At 40.1% G+C, this 22,612-nt stretch overlaps 3 pseudogenes; 1 reads left to right on the top strand and 2 right to left on the bottom strand.

Annotated features, from left to right (window-relative positions):
* Positions 1–1,655: 1,655 nt before the first annotated feature.
* LOC114053415 lies at positions 1,656–2,365 on the bottom strand (annotated as a pseudogene).
* Positions 2,366–7,238: 4,873 nt separating this feature from the next.
* On the bottom strand, positions 7,239–10,182 carry LOC114053431 (annotated as a pseudogene).
* A 6,569-nt stretch (positions 10,183–16,751) lies between these two features.
* On the top strand, positions 16,752–19,345 carry LOC114053402 (annotated as a pseudogene).
* Positions 19,346–22,612: the final 3,267 nt, after the last annotated feature.

Below are 22,612 nucleotides of genomic sequence, written 5' to 3' on the forward strand. Positions count from 1 at the left end.
TTCTTGGGGCAGGGACTGTCTTTATTTCTACTTCTATTCATATTCCCAGTGCTTAGCAGAGTGTCTAACATATGGGACACGTTTAGTAAATGCTTATTGACTCACTGATTCATGTAATCTCATCTTTTCTCACCTGGACAATTGCAGTAACCTTCTGACTGATCTACCTGCAGAATATCTTTCTCATCAACAATCCTTCATCCACTCAGATCCACAGAGTTTTCCAAGCCCCACATCTGCTTATGTGAATCCCCCATTCAATCAACTCTAAAACACCACAGGACCTATGATATCACATATGGACTATTTTTGTGGTAACTGAGTGACATTCATAATCTGGCTACATTCCGCCTTTCTTACTTTCCATCACAGATATTATTACCCTTCACATACTCTATGATCCAAATAAATTGGTCTTCTCTTTCTTCATACATGACATGTTCTTTCCCATCTACATTCCTTTGCAAAGGCAGTCATCCATGCCTGGGATGCATTGCCTCTTCACCTCTGCCTCTTTAGAATCCTTCATTTCCTTCAGAACTCAGATAACATGTCACCTCTTCCTACCTCAGGAAGAATCTGACCATGTGCCTCCCCAACTCATGTTGCATCTTGTCTTCAATCAGATCTGCAGTCTTTTTTGGGACGAAGAGTGGTACATTCCACTCAGTGATGAACGTTCTGACATTTTGTCTTATTGTACTTATCCCAAAGATTCTGAATCCCTGTGGGGGATTCTCTGAATCCTCTTTGCCACCACCTAATTTCTTGTCCCTATCCCCTTCAACCCTCCAACCCCAGAGTTCTAATAAAACACCTGTTATAAATTCCACTGTACCTTCTGAAATGCTTTTTCAACAGTCAGCAAACTTTCCTTCTTTCTGAATCTTTTCCTCACCCACTCCTTCCTTCTACTAGTTATAACTCAAACTTGTTTCTCCCCTTGGAGACATGGCCTCCTTGGCCACCTTTTCTAGAATTGCCTATACCTTCACACATGACCCTCATTTCACCTGTCTGTGTGGAGTTGGAATATTAATTTCTCCTCAAATCAATCTGGCAGTAACATGTCTTCCTTTGAGGTTCAGCTTTTCATATCTATCACCCATCCAGAATCTTGGTAGTCGTCTACAGACAGAGGTCACTCCCCATTCTTCCTCAGTGAATTTGAAAAATGACTCACTTTTTTTTTTACCCCTCTCCAACTTCTGGCCTCATAGAAGTGGACTTTACCTTACATATTGACTATTCCTGAAATAGAACTTAACCACTCCTTTCCTCAACCTACTCACTTCCCATGTCCTACTGCTCCATCCCACTTTAGCTACATACAACAATGACCATAGCCTTAATTTTGCCATTTTCCTTAGATATACAACCTCCATGTTCAAGAATTCAAAAATCCTCTTATCTATAGACCATTTTTCTTCTTCATGATCACAGTAGTATAATCATTTAGAGCATGGCAGCTAACTCATAATTTTTGCCATCAAAAGAAGTGAATCTATCATTTTATACAATGCTGTTCTAAACCCATTTAACACACTAAATGCATTAAATAATGCTGTCACATTAAATAATGCTCTTACACTTGAAAGAACCTTTGCTTTGATATATGGGTTTATATTTGCTTGGCTTACTTAGCTATCTAAAATTCAGAGAAAATTAATATAAACCTTTCCCAATTCATTCAGTCTATTATTTTTACACAGGTAGTTTTCTAATAGTTCTTTGGTAGACAGACAGTTTTTTGTGCTTAACATAAAATGTTTTACAGCCTTCACTCCAGACAAACAGTTTTGAATTTTCTCATTTTGATACTGTCCAAAAGAACTCTTCTGATGTCTTTAGGCTTTCCTGGTACACCAAAGATGTTAAGTAAACCCAGACAGTCCTCACCTATCAAATCACAGAGTTCTTCCATCTTCTCAAACCGATTTTGCCCCGTAGAACACACGTCTAATACCACTTCCTTACTGAGCAGGTCACAGGGATTAGATTCAATATGGAGGGCTGTGGACATCTGTAAAATCTGTACAGCCAGCTGAATTAGGATTTCCTTATGAGATCCACAGAAGGTCCAGATCCAGTCAGCCCCAAACAACATGGCCTGATTCTTGATCATTTTGTTAGTAATAATCTTTTCATCCATTCCCTTTTCATGGCAGAAACTAATAAAATGAATTAAAAAGATCTCATTCAGTGTGTTGGAATCTGGGAACAGTTTACTTTGAGGATCTTCAAATCCAAGATAATTCTTCAGTTTCTGAGAAGCATAGAACACAGCTCGACTGAAAATGTTACACATAGCAATGAGATCAGGCTTGTCCTTCCAAGTCACTTCTTGGGATGATTTTTGGCTCATTTTCTTCGTAATCTATGACTTCAAAATTTCCAGAATGAGATGCCATCAGGCTAGATTTTTTTTCACAAAATAAGTTTTGTAGATAGTCGTTAAAGCTACTGCTATTGTATATGACATCTCTGTTTTCCAACCCTAAAGCACTAACTATATACCCTGGCATAGGTAGATAAACAAATTATGCTTCCTGGTTTGTCAGCTGGATGTATTCTGTTTGGACTGACTCAAACTGGTTTAATAAGGCTTAGTAACTAACATCCACACAAAGCATCCAGTCTTCCCTGGAATTCTACACGTTGCTGTTTTCTACTTTATACTCTCAATATTTGCTTCCCAAACAGTTTTAAATTTTTAGTTGAATTAAAATTAGCACTTTAATTTCTTTTATGCCCTTCTTTTCATAGTATGTCTTTTTACTTCTGGAAATTGCAGGCAATGCCAATAAATTTATTTTTCATATTTCTACCCCTTGCACTATGACCCTCCATCCGCCTAGGTGCCTACATTCTTTTTATTATTAGCAATAAAACATTCCAAGTCATACTCTCATATTTCTGTTCTTTGGCATATATTATATGTGTCTACTGATGTCACAAAATAAGCCTGATAGGTTGTCAAAAAATTATAAAAACTAAGAATCAGAATATATGGAAATTTCTAGTTGACTCTTTTATTTGCTTTTACATAGAAATACCCAGTGGTGCACACTCTTATAATTTTCTTTTTAAAAACAGTGTTATAAAAATTGTTATCTAGATTGTTCTAAATGAAGCTAATTTGGCTTTTGTATTATTCTCCAGATATTATTATTTAGGGCCATAACGAGAAATCGGTAAGGAATTTTTCAATAAGCAATATGTATGGCCATTTGTATTTATATTAAAATATGAACATGGTATATTAACAACAGTTTCTAGTGCCATTATCAAATACTGATTTATAGGGTTAAAGGTAGCATAATAATATTCTTATCAACTCATGGTAGTTATAAATAAACAATCTAAAACTACAAGACCTGGGAAGAATCTCCTAGTGACAAATGGAAAATTTATGTCTCTGCTATTTAAATAAAGTTTACAATTTATGTATCCTAATAGTATTTATGAACTCCCTTAAAATTCATGAGCAGGACTATTTCCTTAGTTGTGCTACTGAATAAAGAAGTGAATGTATACTCATTAGCATGAGGATTTATGTACATACATTATTGGTTCAAAAAATTTTCAATATCCTTAAAAAACATAATGGTAGGCAATGGATTTATTTGTAGTTTTCTCTTCTCTTTCCAAAGACCATAGGACCACTGAACTATAGAACAGTTTAGGCTCCACTTCACATCACAAAATTGGCATCACAAGCTACTTTTCCAGTATAAGAATACTAAATAGATTGGATGGAACTTTATTTTGCAATAAAATTTTAGAGAAGTTATCTGTTTCAAAAGTTCCATTGATTGGTAGCAGGAAGGGTTTACAATTAAAATATACTAGGCAACCAACTAGTAGGATTTTGATGTTTATAGAAGGAAAATAAGGATTTTAATACTATAAAGTTTTTTTTTTAATTTTTAAATTCTTTCTAAAGGAATCCTTGTAATAAAAAAAAAAGCTATTCTAGTTGCAGAATGAAAAAATAGCCCTCACATTCTTCTCTTAGGTAAAAGAATCCAGAATTTGAAGTCAAAATCTTAAATAGCATAATATTCCAACCCATGACAGAAAAAATAATTCTTGGGGATTTCAGATTTACTAACTTAACTTGTCACTAATTTTGTCACAATAGTCAACGCTGTCAGCATTTGGTAAGATAAGCAAGTCCTGAGTTCAGAAAGTCTAATCTTTCCAGGAACCAGCTGGTACATATGCAAATGGTAATCAACACATGTTTAAAAAAGCAGCAACAACAATCTTTTCATTATCTTCCTATGACATAAAAGTTCTATTTATTATGATTTAATATATTTAAGTATGTGTATATGTTTAGAAAACTGTACAAAAATGAGACAGAAATAGTAAAAAGGCATGTAAGGACATAACTGTGACATTCAGGTGAACACATTAAATAGTTAAGGAATTCTATGTATTGATGTTGAGAAATTTATCAGTGATCACTTAATTTTTGTTTAAAAAAAGCCACAGTAGGCTCAGATTCTTAAAATCTGGCCCACTTCTATTAGTGACACAAATGCTTAGATTCCTTAAGAGTCTGGCCAATATGGTGGATCTTTAATATATCTTGCATTTGCCTGAAACAAGGCTTGGGTTGAATTAATTTGGGCAGGACCTGCCTGTCATGATTTTGGGGTCTAGCATCCCTAAACCTCTAAACCTCAACACTACCACACACCCCAAGTTCCTAATTATTTTTGTATTGAGATACCTTATCTGAATATTTGAAATGCATAGAATAAAATACATAGGATTTTAATTGTATTGAAATGCAGATATCGATGTGTATATATTTAAAATAACTCACAAGTTAAGAATTTTTTTTTCCTTTTTGGAGAAGCAATCAGGGTCAAGTGGCTTGCTCAGGGTCACACAGCTAGTAGATGTCAAGTATCTGATCTGAGACTAGATTTGGATTCTGGTCCTCCTGACTCCAAGGCCTGAGCACTATCCACTGGACCACCTAGCTGCCCCTAAAAATTCTTTTTTAATTAGGACTAGAGCCATCCCCACCCCCAACCTGTATGTTTGCCCAACCAAAAATAACCAGGACTAGGGCATTCCTCCAGGGTTCAAAGAGCTGAACTACCTACACAGGCGGGCAGAAACATGTGGAAAAGACCGGGACACTTGCCACAAACCCCACATGCAGCACAAAGGCAAGAGAGTAGAAGTACACCTGTGGCCAACACGCATGGGGAAGCCCGGCTAAGGAGCGTGCATTGCCTGTGTTGCTGCAGAAGTCAAGAGCAGTATTAATAGCGGTGCAGAAAGAGGCAGAATTCTATTGAGAGTTGGCCCTAGAGAAGAGCTGGGAAATGAAGAAGAAAAGAAGACTGCAAGCTGATTTGCCCTGAAGGTGTTTTAAGTTGTGGACTTCAGAGCAGTACACGAGTCAAGGAGCAGAAGCTGAGCAGCAGAAACAGTGAGCAGGAGCAGGAGCCCAGCCCCAGGACCTGTTCTGCTTTTGAAGACCTATTGAAGAAAGCATCTGATGTGAAGCATCTGGTGGTATTCTCAAGGAACTTGGTTTGGGAATGTGTCCCTAAAACCATGGAGGATGCCAACTGAATCCTATATCAGGAAGGAATGTTTCCCTCCCAGACCCCACCTGACACAGCAAAAATGCATGTGTGTCCTTTAACGAATTAGAGGATTTTCAGACTTTCTTGCGGAAAAGAACAGCTCTGACCAGAAAATTTGATTTTGAAATGTAAGAATCAGAAGAAACCTAAGAAGAGATCCCAGGATGAAAACTCTTAGCCAAGTTTCAAGCTTCCTTGAAAGGAGAAAATATAATATGCAACACAAAAAAAAATTGTAGGTCTATGGTATTTAATAAGGATAACGCCAACACCTAGCAGCTTTTACCTATGTTAAAAAACAGTAGGGCTTTGCCCAGCAAAGCTGAGTATAAATCTGAATAGGTTAAAAAAAAAATGAAGTTACCAAACTGAAAGATTGCCATTTGTGACAGACCAGAACTTGATGGAAAATTGGAAATCTAAGACCAGGAGAATCAAAGGTTGGACTGGCATCACTTCTGAAGCCAACAAAGAAATACACATACCAGAAGATGGGGGAAGGTTTCCCAATGGCAGGCCCTGATAGGGGCAGTCAAGGTGCTTATGGTTTAAAATTCTTATGATCTATGACCCCAAGAAGTATCTCCATGAAAAACAGCCTTGCTGGAGTACAGAATGGTCTTTGACAAGGTCACTCCTTGAACTGCAGAGGGCAACAACAAAGGCTTTGGTGTTATCTTTACTCTTTTGCTAATCCCTACTTTTGCTTGATTGAGCCCAGGCTGTCAAGCAAGGTAACTTTAATTCAGACCCGCACAACATATAGGTGCAAAAGGATTTCAGGTGCCCCACAAAAAATGTAAAGGATGTAAAGAAAGTAAAGGCATAACAAGTGCTTTGTCCATGCCAGCTTAACCGGCCTTCCACTAGTCACTTGTGTGCTAGTTGTGTAAATTGGCGGTTGGGTTGCTACTGTGTACTCTCTTGTCACGTGACTCTCGGCAACTAGTCTGTCTCTAGTCTGAGAGGTGCCAAAGCCATGTCTTTTCACTGTGTTTTTGGTCATTACTGGCTTTGAACAGGGACAAAGTGAGTGTAGCCACATATCAACACAGCTGATGCCCACTATGCGAAGAAGCAGCAACAATGTGAGGGCTTCTGTCCCTTTCTCACTGCATGGCAGCCCTCCATGTGAGCTGCCAAAAACCCATCTCTGCAGCCTGAAGAAGTTTAGCCTATTTTAATTGTGGTCTCTATCTACTGCCAAGGTGTGCAGGTCTGCCTTAATTCCTCTTAAAGAGAAGTGTATCTTGGATGTATCAAAAAAAAAGCCACAGCAAATGAAATGGAATACTTTACTTAATAACTCATTTTCTTTGTGAAGACGGACAATATGGTAACATCATTTAAAAATCAATATTTTAAATATGTCTCAGAATTGTACATTAGACTAAAAACCATTATACTAACACTCAACAGTTTTTCATTGTTCATAGCAAGTTCAGAATAGGCATCTGCCCCACCCCCTCCCTTTTCCCTTTGAAAAAAAAATATCACTTCTACCCAAGTAGAAGTGAACACAATAGAAAGAACAATCTGTAGCCCAGTACATGTCCTGAATGTGTTTCTGAAATAGGACAGAAAAGAGGACTCCTAATGGGTATCTAGCTGTCACTGTCACTGTCATACATTGGAGTCTTCTTCTGTAATACTAACACCAGGAGAATGTGTGGCAAAGTCTTTAAACATGTCATCTTCTTTTAACATGTGTGTTAAATTGTTGATGCCTTCTGAAAAATGCCCCAATTTGCCTTACTGTTCCTTCTGAATCTTCCATCTGTTATAGTCTGTCCAAATCATCATTATCCTATTGATGAATGTCCAAACCAGGACTATATCCTTTCTTGGCTGCATTTCTTGATACCTGTCCCAATTCCATTGGGCATATATATTCCTCCATATCTTCTTGTTTCTTTCTTCTTAGATTCCCAAAATTGATGAAGGCGAGTTTCTTTGGTTTCACTTTGGCAGTAGCTGTTAGTAGTACATAACCTGGTGACTCCATCACCTCACGCTTCTGACATTGAGCCTCAACACCAATCAATAAGTTGAAATGGGTGGCCAAATGTTGTCTCAACAGTATTTTACTTGGTGGAACATTTAACAACCGAGCCATTGTTTCAACATTGAAATTAGGCTCCAAAACCAAGAGTCCACCACACATACCACTCCCTCTCAAATTTGGTACTTATTCTGCCAAATCTACAGACTGTAGCCATTCTATTACTCGATGATTGGTCCATTGAGAAACATCTGAAGGAGTGATATTATTCTCATGTGATGGTCACCTCTGTAGACAGTTGGGTTCAAAGTTATTTATCCTTAGCACCTGGATGGCTGTTTTGGTGTAGCACACTAACAACCTTCAAAAGACAACTCAATCATCAACAATCATATAATGGAGCATCTGACCACCTACCCTTCCTTCATCAAACTAAGTCTTAGTTTGGACATTGGAAGACCAATGTCATCCAACACCTGATAACTCAGTTGAAATCCAGCTTTCTATGATTAGTTTCCTCTTCAGATCCCAGGGCTTGTAGAGTTAGCTGTAGTTTTTTTCGATAAAGTGAATGTTTAATTCCTATTTCCTTTTCTAGATCTTGCAGAGAAGGCTACAAGAGAGTTTACCCAGATACAATCCATTGTTTGCCTGAATTCATGTATGAACATAATCCTTGCTCCAGGAGCCAGTTGCAAACCTGCTTGTTTGTCCATTTGGCAAACAACATATTCAAGTCACTGTTGGATTGTCCTGAGTCTCTACACCAACCCAGAAGAGGCCCAGTAGTAGCTCTTGTTACACCTCTTTTGAACTCGGGCTCAGAAATATCATCTGGATTGAAAGTGGTAGACTGACTTCTCCTAAGTTTTCCAAATAACTTCATGACACCCCTGGATTTCTTTTTGGAGTCTGGAGAAAGTGGAGATATCTGGAAGAGACTGGTGCACTCTGCATCCTTTTGTAGAGAACATAAGCCAGCCAGAGCTGGGTCCTCAGCAGTTTCCTTTTCTGTTTCAACCAGATTTGGTGTGCTTGCTGTCCTCTTGTTGTTTCTAATCTTAAAAAAAAAGCCCCATCCAAAGGAAGATCAGGTCTTTTTGAGTGCCAAAGGCATTGTCATCTGCTAAAGGGCGAGGTCCTTGGACTTTGGGAGGGAGGCTTCCAAATTTACTGATTTGCAGATGAGGTACTGTCTCTTGAGGCTTCTGAAGAAGTTCCTTTTCCGTTTCAGATACTACTTTCTTCGATGCACAGGCTGCTGGATTTTTGCAAAGTTGAAGATAACAGTTTATCACACATTTGCCCTTCTAAAGCAGCATCAAGAATTGTTTTTTCCATCATTCACGTCTGCAGAAGTCTCTGATTTGGGTGGAGATTTTGAATTGTCATATATTTCCAAGTGTTTGGATATTGCTGAAAACAAAGGCATTGAAACTTACAAGATGCTCATGTGGAGCTCTTCTGGAACACTTGTGTTCAATACATCATGGCTAGGAGATCCTGTAACTGGAATAGAAGGTGGACTTTTCTCCAGATCACTGACACTGCATTTCTAGCAAGGCTGAACTTGAGCTAGGTAATTCTTCATATTAATCTACTTTGCCTTTTTTTCCTTGAGGCAGTATCACCATATCCTGTACTTTTCTTGTGTCTGCTCAAACATTGTCTAATATCTTCAATTTTTCAATCCTTTTCCTCATTTGCTGCCGTCAGGGACTCCATAGATTTTCTCATTTTCTGTACTTCAATATCTCTATCAATCACTTCAATTCCTTCTCCTTTCATTTTGCAAACCAGTTTTTTTTTGTAATCTTTTTACTTCAGATTCTTTTTCTTCTGGCTATTCTTTTAAAGATATAAGTTCTTCTTTGGTAGATTTAAACTTTTTCTCATATTGAAGTCTCTCATTGTCCATTTCACCAACTCTTAATCTCAAATCATTAATTTCCTGCATTAGGCTCTCAGTATATCTGAACCTATCTTCTTAGTCTAATCTGTCCTTCTCTACAGAAGTCAATTTTAGCTTTAAGTTAGATACTTCAGCCACGAGGTGCAATTTCTGAGTTTCTAGAGATGTTCTACTCAGAAGTTCCTGCTTTAACATTTCTTCTGTAGCATTTAATTTCTCCCTGTGCTCTTCAAGACAAAACTCTGAATCACAAATCTTTTCTCCCTGAGCTTCCACCTGACATGTTAATATGCTTACCTGGAGAACCAGAGATTCTTTGTCATGTTCTAAGTGTGGTAGCCTTTTTTGATATACATCTCCATTTCCAGATATATGTCCATTGGTCATTTGACTCTGAAGTTTCAATCCGAGTTTCTGCTGTTGAGTCGGGGACTTGAAATCTCAATCCTTCCTTCTCATCCATTTCCATCATCTTTAACAATCCATGAAGATTTTCCACCAGATGCAAGGCTCACAAGTTTCCCACCAATGGGGAGGTTGGAGACTGACAATCAAAAAATCCCATTAGAATATTCTAGAGCCTTAGAACCTGCTATAATTCCATCCATCTACTCCAAAGCAGCTGCCAGCATATCGCTGGCATCATTGATCATTTTCTAGGTTCTCAAGTGGAATGTGAGGTCACAACCTGGATTGAATGAACATGAGTAGCACATCACTGGGTCTCAGTTTCCTCACATTCCAAAAAAAGGACCTCGACACTGATCTTTTCCATGATTCTGCGAATGTTGCAGATGATTAATAAGTTAATGCATAAACACTTTACAATGACCTGGGTTGATGAGCTTACTTTCTATTTCTGGGTGTCAAATCACCAGCAGTGCTGCAAAAGTTCTAGTTCACTTCCTCTAAGGGTTCATAAGATCAGCACTCTAGTGCTCTCCAGACTTGCTAAACATTAATCCTTTTGCTTATCCTTCCAGGGCTTTCCCACCCGCTCTCCCGCTCTCTCGCACCATGTCAGGAATCCAAGAAAGCAGTCCAAACTTTATTCTTTATACACAATGTGACCTCCAATTCCACTACCCCTCACTTATCTTCCAGGTCATCGAACCTCCAGTAGCCACTTTCTCTATTTTTCCCATCTTTCTCTCTTGGTGAGCAATTTCAATTCTACGCTATTCTCTTCCTTCATATCCCTAGCCACCTTATCATTTCACTAATTATGTTTTGCCAAGCCTCAGATTGAGATCTCTCATTCCATTTGCCACCTTTTACCTTACACTTGTTCTGCTGAATAAAGGTGGAGACAATCACAAAGCCATTATTACTGGATCCACTACAAATTTATGTAACATAGTTTCAACTCCATCCTCATTGCTGCTTGGAAATACTACTATACTACTCTTATCAACTCACTATCCTCACTCTTCATAGCAGCTCTTCCAAACCTTTTCATCACTTTTCAAACTCCTCATGGCCTCCTAGCTCTCAGCTGAAAATCTTGCTTCATTTTTTACAGAAAGCAATTGAGGCCATTCACACTGAGCTCTTTCTTTCCTCTTCTTCCTCATCTTATATCAATCATACACTTTCTGTCATTATCTACTCTTTCACCACTGTTTCTCATGATGGGGTTTTCTTCCAAATTAACAAGGCCAAGTCCTCTACATTGTTTAGCAATCTTATTCCATCTTATCTTCCCCAAAAGATTATTCTCTCTGTCATTCCCATTCTATCCCTTACTTTGAATCTCTCCCTCTCTACTGGCTCATGCCCTACTGTCTGCAAACATGCTCATGTCTTACCCATCCTCACAAAACTATTACTTGTTTCTTCTTTCCCCACTATCAACCCGTATCTTTTCTGCTTTTTGTGGCTAACCTCTTTGAAAAGGCTATCTACAATAGGTGCTTCCCGTTCCTCTCCTCTCACTCACTTCAAATCCCGTATAATCTGTCTTCCACCTTTATCATTTCACCAATGCTGCTGTCTTCAACACTGTCAGTGATTTCCTAGTTGCTAAATCCTCTTCTCTTCTCAGCCCTCATTCTTCCCAAACTCTCTGCAGCCTTTGTCACTGCTGATCACTCTTTCTTCCTTGATATTCTTTTCCCTTCTCTCAAGGTTTTTCTTTCTCCATAGAGACAGCAATCTCAGCTTGTTCTCCTATTAAGCTAACTGCTCCTTCTCATTCTCCTTTACTAGCTCTTCATCCATATCATGCCCTCTAACTGTAGGTGTCACACAGAGTTCCCTCTTTGGTCATTTTCTCCTCTCTCTTTATACTGTTACCCTTGTTGAACTCATAAAATTCCATGAATTTAATGACCACTCCTTTGTTGATGATTCTCATTTCTTCTTCTTCTGCCCCAACCGGTCTGCTTATCTTCAATCTTGCACCTTTACCTGTATTTCAGACATTTGGAACTGGATGTCCAACAGACATCTTCAACTCAATTTGTCTAAAACCAAACTCATCTGTCCTCCTACATCTCCTTCTCTCATCTCTATTACTATATACCATCATCCTCCCAAACCTTCAGGATAACAACCAAGGTGTTAGCCTTGACTACTTACTATTTCTCATACCTCATATCAAGTCTGTGTGCAAAGCCTTTTGTTTCCACTTTGTAAAATCTCTACAATATGCCCCCTTCTCAGTGCTGCAAACTTTCATCGCTTATGCATATACTGGTCTTGCCTTGTAGTAGCTTGTTCTTGGGTCTGCCTGTCCCTAAGTCTCTCCTCAATTCATTCCATCCTCCATTCAGTCACCAAAGTGATTTTCCTAAAGCACAGGTGTAACCTTGTCATCTCCCTCCTCATTAAACTCCAGTGTATCCATATCACCTCAACGAATAAATACAAAATCCTCTGTTTGGCATCAAATGCCTTTCACCTCCTACCTTTCCCATCTTCTTATACCTTACTCCCTTCCACTTATTCTTTGAACTTGTCACAATGGCCTCCTTGGTGTTCCACAACCAAGATACTCTATCCGTTGGTGCCAGTGATTTTCTCTGCCAGCCCAGTATCCCTGGAGTCATTTTCCTCCTTACTTATCACTACTGGCTCTTGTTTTTTTTTAAGTTGTAGTTAACATCCTATATTTGACATGAAGCCTGTCCCAAACCTTCTAAATTCTAGTGTCTTGCTCATCTAAATTTATACGGGCCGCACTCCGACCTTCTGCCAGTCGTGCGCCAGTACCTACTTCTCTTAAAAGAAGTACACTACCAGAGTCTTACCCACACCTGGGTCTTCGGTTCTGAGCCGGATCACCACACAGAGACGAGCCATCGGGAGGCACCAACACCAGAGCTTTATTCAGAGGCCAACACAGCAAACCATCATAGCAAGCCCAAACAGCAAGGCCAGAGCAACAGGGCAGGAGCCAGGGGAGAGCGCACGCGTGATCTGACCACGCTTGTTCCTAAGTACCTACCTAGCCCCTCCTCCCCAGCCCGCTACTAGCCAATGATTGTAGGGTCAGATACCGGAAGGGGCTGTCTGAGTTTAGCACACCAAGGGGGAGGGAGTGATGTAGGAGGCTAGGATTGGATACAGGAAGGAGGCATCTGGGATTGACGCATAGACAAGAGTACATGACCTAGGAAGTCAGACTCAGGAGGGGACTGGGTCAGTGCTGCACAAAGGGACCCAGGAAGTCAGGAAAGTCACAAGAGGCATCTGGGGATGACGTTGCATATAGGGAGGGGACTAAGCAGAGGGAACTCAGTCCTCTGCCATCCCACTCCCACATGGCACTGCCCCTTGCCTCAGGAGCTCAAGCTCGGCTACTTCCTTGCACCCAGCTTATCTCATAGCACTGCCCAATTGCCTCAGGGCTTCTCTGATCCAGCCCATCCCAGTACACACGACTCTGCCTACCACAGCCCCTGCCTCGACTTCCAAAATACCCAGATCTTACCCTACTCTTGCCACAGCGCCCAACCTGGTAGCTGCCAACATCAGACAGTCCCTCACATAAATTAATTACTATTTATCCTGAATTTAGCTTTATTTTGTTTGTTGTTTGACTTTCCAATTAGACTATGAGGTAGTTGAGGCCAGTGATGGTCTTTAGTCTCTTTTTCCATCTCTAGCACTTAGCACAGGGCCTGGCACACAGCAGGCACTTAATAAATACTGACTGACTGACTGACTGACAGGATCCTTTCTAGTTATTATACCCCCACGTCAGTATATTTTCTTTTGTTGATGTTGTTTATAGACATATTTATGCATATGCTTTTCATGGCAGGGAGTGCCTCATGTATTTTCTCTGATCCTCAGCACCTAGAGAAGCCTCTGGAATGCAGTAAATGCTTAAAAAATGTGTTTGGAACAATTAATTGACTAAGTTTTATAACATGGTCTCGCGGTGCCACCTGGTGTCGGTTGGGAATGTTGCATTCCCCCCTCAGACAAATGGAACCCAAATTATTTTGGGGTAAGGGGTGAAGGTCTCAGCTTCTGAAACTACTTCCTGCTGGCAAGGGATGTAGAGTTGTCCCTGCCTCAAGGGGGTCCCAAAGAGGAGGTTGCCTGGAACTGAGCACAGGCTGCATCCAAGGAACGATGGGAAGCCATCCCACAAATGGGGAATGTGAATCAACTAGACTTTTTGAATGACCCACTTATGGGTCACCCCCCTCTTCCCATCCTCCATTAATACCACCTCCCCAACTCCTATCTCAACCCCATTTCCCCTGGCTGACCCTGTTTCCCATGTCCCCCCATCCTTCCCTTGGTTTACCTTCCCTCTTCCTCTAATCTATCTCCCTTCATATCCTGCCTACCCTGCATTTCCTTCGCAGGCCCCTGCTCTGGAGGTGACCCCTACTCAGGTTTTGGACAAGGGCCTTGCCTCAGCACCTCCTCCCCAGGCCCTTTATCCTGAGGCAAGGACTACCCAGGCCCCAGCCTCAGTGGTATGTCCTTCCCTGACCCCTCCCCCTCCTCTGGTGTCAGATGATTTTCCCTTTGCCCTCCGGATCCCCTGGCTTTGCAGTCCAGTCCAGTTCAGCCAGCATTCCCCAGTCCCTCACTCACAAGAAGTGGGACTTCCTATCTCCCTTCCTCCCTAGCCCCAGTTGCCACAGTGCCTTCAGGACTTTTCCCCCTAAGGGAAATTCCTGTCTCACCTAATGGGACAATTAGGGTACATGTTATGTTCTCCAGTTCAGACCTCATTTGGGTCAAATAGAAACTGGGGTGATAGAAGACCCCACTAAGTTTACTGAGGGCTTTAGAGACATAGCCCTACAATTCGAGCTTTCTTGGGGTGATTTGCATATCCTTTTCTCTACCTGTTGTATCACTGAAGAGAAGAGGAGAATCTGGGAAGAGGCCCAAAAATTTGGGGATCGTTTTGCTACCAATAACCCCACAAGATACCCCCCAGGAACAGCTGCTGTTCCCACTACTGACCCAAGATGGGATTATAAGAAGAATGAGGATAGGGCAAAGAGAGACCACATGGTAATTTGTCTGTTAGAAGGACTAAGAACTGCATTTCAAAAACAAGTAAATTTTCAAAAAATTAAGGAAATTATTCAGGGAGAAAAGGAAAACTCTGCCCTTTTCCAAGATAGGCTACTAGAAGCTATTAAGAAGTATACGAATTTAGATCCCGACTCTATAGAAGGAGCAACAATCCTTAGCATGTATTTCATTAATCAGTCTGCCCCAGATATTAGGAGGAAATTGCAGAAATTAGCAATGGGACCCCAAACACCTCAGGTCCTTTGGAGATGGCCTTTGGAGTTTTTAGCAACAGAGACTTAGTAGCAGCAGAGGAAAGAAAAAGAAGGGAAAGGGCTAGAGACTGAGAACATGCTCAATTCTCGGCTGCTGCCATGGCCAGGAAAAGACCCAAGGGTGCTCCTGGCAACTCTGGAAGTGGAAAAACCTGCTTTCGATGCCACCTGGAGGGTCACTGGTCCAAGAAGTACCCCTCCAGGATGTCTCCTCAGAGAAAGCCCATCAGTGAGGGCCACAAGGAGGCCCACTGGTCCAAGGAATGCCCCTCCTGGGCACCCCCTCCCAGAGGGAGCCCCTGCGACCAATGCCTCTTGGACTGTGCCCAAGATGTGACCAGGAGAGACATTGGAGAAAGGATTGTCCTCGAGGTTGGAAAAGTGGTGGAGTTGCCTCCAGTACCCCATCCTCCACTCTTCTCAAGACTGGGAATGACAAGGGAGCCTGGGGCTTGGTAGTGCTCCCACTTTCTCCATATCTCTCATAGAGCCCAGGGCAAAAATTGAGGCTGAAGGTAAGGTTGCCCACTTTGTCATGGCTATGTTCTCTATTCTCTTTTTTAACTAATTACTCTGGCCCTACTTGCCCCTCAACCTGTTGGGTCATGGGCATTGAAGAAAACTAAGGGATAGCTCAAGACATACCCTCTCCCCTGCCTATTTGAGGATCTGTTGTTTGAATACTCCCTCCTTATGCTCTTCTCTTGCCCTGCTCCTTTGTTGGGAAGGGACCTGGTGGTGAATTTGGGAAGCCAGTCTTCTCTAGTTAAGCCTCCTATGTCCCTTTTCCCTCTGTGCACCAGACCTCCCCATGTTCCCCCAGAAGTGTGAGAAACAGTTGAGCTAATTGTTTGGCATCAGGGAACCACATGATGAGGTCTAGAGGGAAGGGGTCCTGGAATCCCAAAATCACGACATGCAGGTCCTGCCCGAAAGAATTTGACCCAAGCTCTTTCGGCCAAAAACATGGTTTATTGAAGATTCGCCATATTAGCTAGACTCTTAAGGAATCTGAGCATCTGTGGGCTATTGGCTAGACTGTGAAAATCTGCGCATCTTAATGGAGACAAGATGGACCTTATATACAGAAAGAGTGTGGGAGGGATCTAGGAGTGGCCAAGTAGTCTATGAGGTCATAGAATTCCAGGGAAATGGAGCCTAGATAGGACCAAGGGTGGGAAGTGGCCTGGGGCCGAGGCAAGACAAAGGAGGGCCAGGCTAGGTCAAGGATAACAGAATTAGGGAATTGGGTGTAGCCAAAATGAAAGGCCAATTGACAGAATCAAGGCCTCAAGGGAAATCAAGGACAGTCCAAGCATTTTCTAGGGCCCATAGACAAATGGGGCCCAAATTGGGACAAAGGTCTCACTTTGGGCCCATACCCCATCAACTACCATGAAGACATCTGTCTGTACCTTAGGGAAATGGAGGTTAAGTGTAAATCCAAGGTGAGCTACATGAAGAAGCAGCCAGACATAACCACCAGCATGAGAGCCATCTTGGTGGACTGGCTGGTGGAGGCGGGGGAGGAGTACAAGCTCCTGAAGGAGACTTTCCACTTGGCCATTGCCTGCAGTGATAGGTTCCTGTCCTCCATGGCAGCCACCGTAATTCCAGCAGAAGCTGTTCTGGACAGTTTTTATCTTGGGCCCAGGTTTCTTCACAAAGAATCACTTCACAAAGCACAAGTTGTGGTTAGTTACAGATTATGAAATACCTTTTTTGATTTTTATGATTTTAAATGTAAATCTTTTCTATGTGCAATTATCTCATGTATTTAGCTACAGATGTAAGTGGTGTTGGTTATGCATGGTGATTATTAAATAAGCCGGTACCTTGGGATAAGAATTTGGCGACCTCCATAGTTTGTCTCTAACAAGTGAAAACTGTGATCAGTTTTCCATTGTCCATTGTCATATTAGGGAACCTATTGCTAGAGAGCACACCCCATCAAGTTCAAACCTCTCAACATGAAGTAGAAGAGATTGAAGCCAAAAGCAGTGTCTGAGGCAGGATTTGACCTCAGGTATTTGTGACTCTGAAGTTCATTAATGCTCTCTAATCTCTCCAGAAGTTCTAACACTGAAGCCCAAGGCATTAGTTTTTAAGATTTTTCTTCTTCCCTGACTTTCACATATACTGAAAGGTTTGGGCCTTCAGTCCCAACAGCCAGGATGACTTCTCCTTTGGCCAGTGTTTCTCCATGAAGAAGTCTCTTAGCACAAAATTAATATTAGAAAACTATACTTTGGTGAAGATCACACCAGCTCTTTTCTAAGTGTAGCAGATTCACTGTCAATGGTTTTGGAGGCTTTGATATCAGGAAAATGACAGCCAATGGCATCTTAGCTAATGTTTTTAGTTATTTAGTATTTAGTTATTTAGTTAGTATTTAGTTTAGTAGTTCTGATGTATTTAGTTATTTATTTAGAAACAATATGAATGAGTTTTAATGGGAAATGTGTATACTTTCAGAGGTCGTATATTCTATACCCTATCATTATGTGCCATATTAAAAGTTGGAGAGGTGTTATTTCTGGGTAATGTAATCATTTTATTAATGACACATGTTTTAAAGACACTCTCTACTTTTATTCTTGTATTATGTTACTTGACGCACTTATGTGTATGCCTGTTGTCAGATGTGCTTAGTTAGGTCAGAAGGAAATATTAACTTTTAAGACACTGGCAGACAAAAATTATTCTGACAATAGCAGGGTAATAGCCTTACCATGTTACCCCAGGCCCCCTCTGGTGTATGTGTGAGCATTATAAGATGTGAGTTGTTTCACAGATAGGATACCTGCGGAGCCTTTCCACCATGTTTGGGGATGCACTGGTGATTTTTAGAGGCATTGGTATGCCATAGCTAAGCTTTTATGCAAATCTTTTCAAACTTCTCATTTCATCAAAAGGCAAAGCTGTGCTCAAGGGATTCACTTATTCAAGATATAGTTTATGTGGACAGGAAGACAATTCCATTCTGACAAACAAATATTTCTTGAATGTTTATTGGAAGAAACTTTACATTTTGGGGAATTTGTGTTTCTTTTAAAATTAAAAGAAACCATTGATCCCTTCCATTTCAGTCTTAGAACATCTAGAGAGATGAAAGTAACCTCCTGAGATGAGAGTATAGGAGGCAGCAGGATGGAGTGGCTATATTGCTGAACTTCTGAGGTACAGGAGTTCAAATCCAGCCTAGCCTCCCAGGTAGCGGTGTGACCTCAGAGACGTCTCATCAAATGTCTTGGCTTCAGTCTTTTCCTCTGTAAATTGAATGGGTTTGACTAGATTATCCTGGATTCCCATCCAGCTAATATCTTTAATATGAAATGGGTAAGTCATTTACATTCCCTGAGCCTCAGTTTCCTCATATGTAAATTGAGGGCCTTAAATTAAATGACTCTGAGGCTGCTACCAGGTGTAGAGCAATGATTTTTGGAATAAATAAGAATAAGTCACTTCATTTCTCTGGGCCCCAGTTTCCTCCTGGATAACTGTGAGAAATGATTATTAATAATCAATGATTTGGGGAGATCCAGAGTTCTCCCCTTTTTTCTAAAGTCACTCAGACCAAAGACAATCATGGCAGTGGTCTCAAGGCTTATATGCCCATTAGAAGAGGGGTATAAGCCCAAGATGGGCTACATGAAGAAGCAGCCAGGCATAACCAACAGCATGCGAGCCATCTTGGTGGACTGACTGGGGGAGGTGGGGGAGGAGAGCAAGCTCCAGAAAGAGACTCTCCACTTGACCATGAGCTACATCAGTAGGTTCTGTCCTCCGTGTCAGTGCTGCGGGGGATGCTTCAGCTGGTCAGGACTGCTGCCATGCACCTCGCCTCAAAGTTTGAAGAGATCTACCCCCCAAATCGGCAGAGTTTGTGTCCATCACAGATGCCATCTACACCAAGAAGCAGGTCCTGAGAATGGAGCACCTGGTGCTCAAAGTGCTGGCTTTCGACCTCGCTGCCCCAACAATCAATCAGTTTCTCACGTGGGATTTCCTATATCAGCAGCAGGCCAATTCCTTTTTTTTTCTTTTTTAAAAAATTTATCTATTTTTAGTTTTTAATATTCATTTGCATAGGATTTTGAGTTTTTAATTTTCTCCCCCTCCCATTTCTCCCCCAACTACTTCCAAACAGCATACAATCTGATATAGGCTCTACATATACATTCTTGTTAAGCATATTTCCCCATTAGTCATGATGTAAAGAACAATTAGAACTAATGGGAGGAACCATGAGAATGAAGCAATAAAACAAAACAACAAAGGAAAAGGAGAACAAATAGTATGCTTCCATCTGCATTCAGACTCCATATTTTAGCACATTTGACTACTCACTGTTTATGTTGCCAGAAGGGACTCAAATGTAATTGATGATTTCTACAGTAAAAGAAGTAGTGAATTCCTTCAGCATAAATAAGAATTCAGACACTTTTCACATGTGGCCTTCTAGGTCCTTGGGTGCAGTTTTAATTGAGTCCAAGTTTTACAAAACAAATCTTTTTGTTAAGGGGATTTGTTTTGTGAAGTTTGGATTTAATCAAAGGCCACAAGTTCCCCACCCCTGAATAGGTTCAGATTTAATAGCAGTGGACACAGCACTGAGCATGCATCACACTACAGTGTGCCTGGTCTCTCCTTTAAATATTAATGTTACTCATTAATACTTTCATTCACAAGAGCAAAATTTGGAAGAAATAAGTCAAAGAAAATGGCTGAGCTCCACTTAAAATGAAAGTTTGAAATAAAACATCAAGTTTGACCAAGACAGTAGTGTGCCAAAGCCTGCTCACAGAGACTTCTATGGGCTTCCAAGACATGATTGCTGGATTTCAGGAATTTTCCATTTTGGATATGAAGTCAGTCAAACAGGAAGCATTTTTAAAGTATTTACTATATATCAGGTATAGTTAGGTAGTCCAGTAGATAGACTGCTTGGCCTAGAATCAGGAAGACTCATCCTCCTGAGTTCAAATCTAGACTCAGTCACTCACTAGCTGTGTAACCCTGAGCAAGTCACTTTTTTTTGCTTGCCTCAGTTTCCTCATCTATAATATAAGCTGGAAAAGTAAATGACAAACCACTGCAGTGTCTTTACTAAGAGAACCTCAAATGGGATCAAGAAGATTCAGACATTACTGAAATGCCTGAACATCAACAATATTAGAAGTTGTGCTTTATTGCATCTTGTTCTTATTGTGCTGGTTTCCAATACTGAGAAGAATGTTTCAATAGCTAAGAAGGTGTTAGAAGATATTCCTAAATTCATCTCTTGGTTCTGTTCAATTATGTTGATTGTAATTATCATTTGACAACTTCTTAACTAAAATAAAAAGTTAATCACTTTTTAATATTTCTGAATAAAATCCATTGTATTTATGAATACTCCAATTTTTAAAACCAAACCAAACTAGAAGCTGTAGCTCAAGAACTTGCCACTGAAATAATTAAAATTGGTCCAGTACTGAGACAGAAATGAGTGGTTTGTAATTTAGGAGCTGCTACTACTATATGATATACTTATCCACTATTACATAGGAATTTTTGCTCATTCCCTAATTATTTTTATAAAGAGATTGTTGTTGTTATTGTTGTCCATTCATTTAGTCATTTTTCATTCTTTCTGACCTCATTTGGGGTTTTCTTGTGAAAGATACTGAAGTAGTTTGTCATTTTCTTCTCCAGCTCATTTTACAGATGAAAAAAAAATGAGGTAATCAAGGTTAAATAACTTGCCTTGGGGCACAAGATTTTAAGTATCTGAAGCCAAATTTTGACCTAAGTCTTCCTGACTTCAGTCCCAAGATTAACCAACATTAATTTCTTGGAAGTTTTTGCTTTAATGATTGATATTCTGGAATAACTCTCATTGAATTGAGTTGCATTGTAGTCATTACCAACTAACATTCAAACAGCAAAAAATTAATTAATATATCATACACATATTGGAAATTTTAAGGATTGCTATTGGGAAGCATGAAGTCAGATAAGTCTAACGACATTTCATTTAATAAAATAATACATGTAATGCTATTCCTAGGAATATGTTACTAAAAAATATATAATTCAGCAGATGAACTTAAATCTTTTTTTTTCAGCCAGAAGGAATGATTAAACCATTTTTAGCTATTTTGATTTATTAGAACCCTCTAATTGGCCTTATTAAGAACTTACTTGATTATGGATAGATGGGAGAAAATAGAATAATTTAAATGAAATTGTAAACCTTGAAACTGATTAAAATGATTTTCTGGATTTTTGTAGATAGTAATATAGAATTAAATAATGTTCCAATTGGTACAACTATACAGTAGACTAAACAGAGTTACCACTATGGCATTCTGTTTAGCCAAAGCTGAAAGAGCTTTCATTCAAGAGATCACATATGTGACATAATGACACGAAATTTATTGGAAGAAGAGTCAGTCAATTGAAATTCAGCTTTATTTGTAAAATTGTAAAATGATTGAATATCAACCATAGGTTAACTGTGGACATAAGAATTAAGCAAAAATTAAGGAAAGCATTCTGTGAGAATCAACTGGCTTTAAGGAATTTATAATAAAGAGCAATGTCTATATTATTATTATCTTCAAATTGTGGGCTGGAATCCTTTATTTCAATAAGTTTTAATAAAGTTGTATATGTTTATGTATATGTATATATTTTTTAAAAAGAGAAACTGTTGTCAAATATGTTTACCAGCATACCCTTGCACTGAGAATTTACCACTGTTAAAGTCTATTAAAAAAAAAAACACAACAACACATAACTTTGCAGTATACAAATCTAAAAAGTAATTGAAGCTTCTGCTGTAATCATTGTATTAAGGAATGGAGCTGGGATTCAAATATGGCTCATTTACCTCTGGTCAATCAGTATGCATTTATCAGTCACCTGCTATGTGCCAAACATTGTAGTAATCCCTGAAGATACAAAGAAAGGCAAAAGAACAGCCCCTGCCTTTCCAGAGTTCACAGTCTAGTGAAGGAGGTGATGTTAAAAAACAACAACGGGGCAGCTATGTAGCGCAGTGGATAGAGCACTGGCCCTGAAGTCAGGAGGACCTGAGTTCAAATCCAGCCTCAGACCAAACTCTTGACACTTACTAGCTGGGTGACCCTGGGCAAGTCACTGTGGATAGAGCACTGGCCTTGGTGTCAGGAGGACCTGAGTTCAAATCCAGCCTCAGACACATAACACTTATTAGCTGTGTGACCCTGGGCAGGTCACTTAACTCCATTGCCTAAAAAACAAACAAACAAACAACAACAACAACAACTCTGTACCAACAAGATACATAAAG

This window comes from Vombatus ursinus, unplaced genomic scaffold (assembly GCF_900497805.2).
Source record: "Vombatus ursinus unplaced genomic scaffold, bare-nosed wombat genome assembly UNPS02004088.1, whole genome shotgun sequence".
In the NCBI taxonomy this organism is placed as follows: domain Eukaryota; kingdom Metazoa; phylum Chordata; class Mammalia; order Diprotodontia; family Vombatidae; genus Vombatus; species Vombatus ursinus.